Genomic DNA, 3355 nt, shown 5'->3' on the forward strand with positions numbered 1-3355 from the left:
GCACACAGGCACCCCTCTATCTCCAGGGCTTTTTTGTCATGGCCCAGAGTCGCTACGGTCAAATTACAGACTTAGCTGCTGCCTGCCTGCAGCTCAGGAGCTCTGCTTAATCTGTTGGCCTCTTAATCTTTCTTTTTGTCCTTTCTGTTGCCGTTTGTCATCCCAGTGAGGCTCCGTCAGGAGTAAGTCATTCCGTGGGGAAGGCAGGCGGAGGGAAGGCAGGCAGGGGGAAGCCAGTCCTGTTTCTTCTTTCCTGGCTGAGCAGTGGGTGCGCAGCAAACTCGGTGCCAGTTTCCAGGAGGGCCCCGTCCACTCCTGATCCCATTGTCCCTTCTGGATTTCACCCCTGGAAGCGGTGATCCTTCTCCAGAGGCTGTTGGAGCACGCTGGATTCATTTCCCAGTTGGTGTGTCAAGTCAGGACATCCCAAGAGCCTTGGCTGATGTCCTTCCCGCTGCGGGGATCAGAGCAGGGGGTGAAATGTGCTTTCTAACTTGGTTTGGGTCCTCCATGCCCCTCTCCAGCCGGGAGATGTCTTGGTGCTTGTGAAGTCTTCATGCTCTTCCTGGCTGTGGGTGGTGCGGGCGTTTCTGGGGTCCCCGTGCGGCACAGCCCTCATGTCACCTTTGATACTGTGCTCCCTACTCTCGGGGCAAGGACCGTGCCTTTCCCCCTCCTGTGACAATGGAACAGTCTGGGGTTGTGCCTGAAACTGGTGGCAGAGCGAGACTGTGGGAGAGCCCACCCTTCCTGGGCTGTGGGCTGAGCATCCTCCCAGGCACCTTTCCCTGAGGATCGCTGGCATAGTGTCTCCTGCCTCAGTTTCCCCACCCTTTAAAAGGGAGGATGGTGCTGACCACAGCACAGTGCTGTGAGCTGTGGGGCTGACCCGCCTGGGGGCTTCAGAGGTGGGAGGACGCCATCAAGGCTAAGCATCTTTAGTGCCCGGCTGGTATGCGGTGTCTCGTCGGCCTGCTGCTCCCGGCTGCCACTAATCTGTTTTGGGGCCTTAGAAAGCAACAAAGGCTTATCTGAGCCGCTTGCTGAAAATAGAAATGAGCGTCGGGAGGACGTCTTGGTGCGAGGCCCTGCCGACAGCCAGCTGGTGGAAACCTTCTCTGGGCTTTGCTGGGTGTGTGTCAAAGGCTGCCTTTGTTTCCTCCCAGCCCACACACTGACACTGCATTCCTCCCCTTGTTGCCAGATATTTGGGGAGGCTCTCGGTGTTTAATCTCCGGCAGAACCTTGAGGGACCAGAGCCTGAGCTGTAAATCCTGGCTCTGCCTGCGCAGGGCACTGGGAGCTCCTGGCTGCCTTCGATCCTCCCCAGCAGCCCTCTGTATTGACTGTGGAGTCAGGCAGACGAGTGGGAGTCTGGAGGAGATGGAGGGCTGGACTGGCCCTTGAGGGGGGAGAGAAGGCACTGAGCCAAAGCTCACTGAATTCAAAGGCTTTCGGTGCCGACTGGAGACCTGCGTTGAATGGTGCTGGGTAATGGAAGGGGATCAATAGGCCGCAGCCAGCCACGGGGCATGTTGGCAGAGAGCTGCCTCTTGGGCCTCTCCTGTCTGCTCTCCATCCCCTGGAGCCAGCTGGATTTCTGCAGGGCAGAAAGGAAGAGCATTTGGTTTCCCTCCCACTCCTCCCTTGCTTCCTACCCCCAGGCGAGCCTGTCTCCACCGAGGGGGGAGCAGGAGCTGGTCCTCGCCCTCCAAGAGGTGAGCAAGATGGTGTCTGCTGGGCTGCAGCCGGTTCAGCTGCCCCAGCAGCTCGCATGACTGCTTCAGGCAGGGATCCGGCTTCCCTGCTCCACTAACCTCGCGTCGTCCCTTGCTGCCTTCCGTGCCTTCTACCCGTGGGTCACCTCAGTGTCATCTTGTCCTTCTGTCTGGGACCAGGGGAGGCAGTGGGTGGAGGCTGCACTGCAGCCCCAGGCTTGGCAGCTTCTCAGAGGGGATCAGAGGGAAGTTTGTTTCTGGAAGTCTGGGCCTCTGGCTGCGGCGGTTTCTGAGTGACGAAGGAGGAAATGAGTACAGCCGTTTCCAGTCCTTTCTCCCATCAGCCCAGTTTATCCCAAGCTGGGAGATGGCTCCAAGCAGGAAGGTGCTGAGAGCTGAACACATCCCTGCGACCGCGGCACGAAGTGGAGCCTCAGCCACTGCCTGGCACGGAGGGTGCTTGGTCCTTGGCACGGCGCGGAGCTGGGCTGCACAGAAGGGCTTTATGTGCCCTGCTGTGACCACGTGCCTGCTGCCATCACCCTGGGGGTGCAGGTCCCCGCTCTGATCCCTGTTTGTCTGCAGCTCTGCAGAGCCTCACAGTGTTTGTGTGCCCTGGGGAGGAGGGTGAGAAGCCTTCCTCCCTTCTCCTGGCTGAAGGGTGCTCTCATTTGCGAAGGCTCTGCTCATGGGACCCAGCTGAGCCACGAGGACGGGACACAAAGCTGTCCTGTCCGCAACGGTGGCTCCGATCCTTGCCTGGGTCTGTGGGCTGGGTTGTGGCTGTGGCGTTCTGCAGCCCAGAGCGTGGATTTGGGCTGTGTCTCTGGTGCGTGCTGCTGGGATCGCAGGTTGCCTTGGCTCTTTACCAAGAATGCTCCCGAGGGCCTGGTTTGGGTAGCTTTTCTTTCTTGCTCTGCTTTTGGCTGTTGAGCTGGTTGAAGACACACCTCGAAGCAGCGAGATGCTGCTGGTTGCACTCACCAGTGTCTCACGGCCATGGTTTGGGTAGCTTTTCTTTCTTGCTCTGCTTTTGGCTGTTGAGCTGGTTGAAGACACACCTCGAAGCAGCGAGATGCTGCTGGTTGCACTCACCAGTGTCTCCTGGCACCTTGGTGCCTCTTTGTCCCTGGGGTGGCTGACCTGCTCCAATGTGTTTTGCTCCTCTCTGTACCCGATGGGCTCGTTGAGAGCAGGAGGCAGAGGATAATGCCAGGCTTTTAGGACGTGCATGAGCTGAGACTGTTTGTCCATGTTTAGGAGGCACCAAGAAGTTGCCTGTTGCATCCAGAGAGATCTTTGTGTGTTGGGGGAAGCAGCGATCCTTGTCCCCAAACAAGATGGGTGTTTGGAGAGAGGCACACCCAAGCTTCCAGCTGCAGTGGCAGCAGATGAGGAGATGGCAGCTCGGAGGTAGCTGCCCTTGTTTTGGAGCTGGGCTTGGCTGGTTACGCTGACCGGGCTCTGACACCGGTCTCTGCTCTATCAGCCTTTCCACCCCTAACCGCAGGGTTATATCAGACCAGGAAAGCGGTCGGGAGCGGTTGAACTCTTGGTTCATGTCCCGCGGGCAGGAACAAACACCAGAGAGAGGCAGTTTGGCCCTCGCAGGGACAGGCACTGGCGAGATTCCCGCT

Source organism: Buceros rhinoceros, unplaced genomic scaffold (genome assembly GCF_000710305.1).
Source record: "Buceros rhinoceros silvestris isolate BGI_N320 unplaced genomic scaffold, ASM71030v1 scaffold30765, whole genome shotgun sequence".
Lineage (NCBI taxonomy): Eukaryota > Metazoa > Chordata > Aves > Bucerotiformes > Bucerotidae > Buceros > Buceros rhinoceros.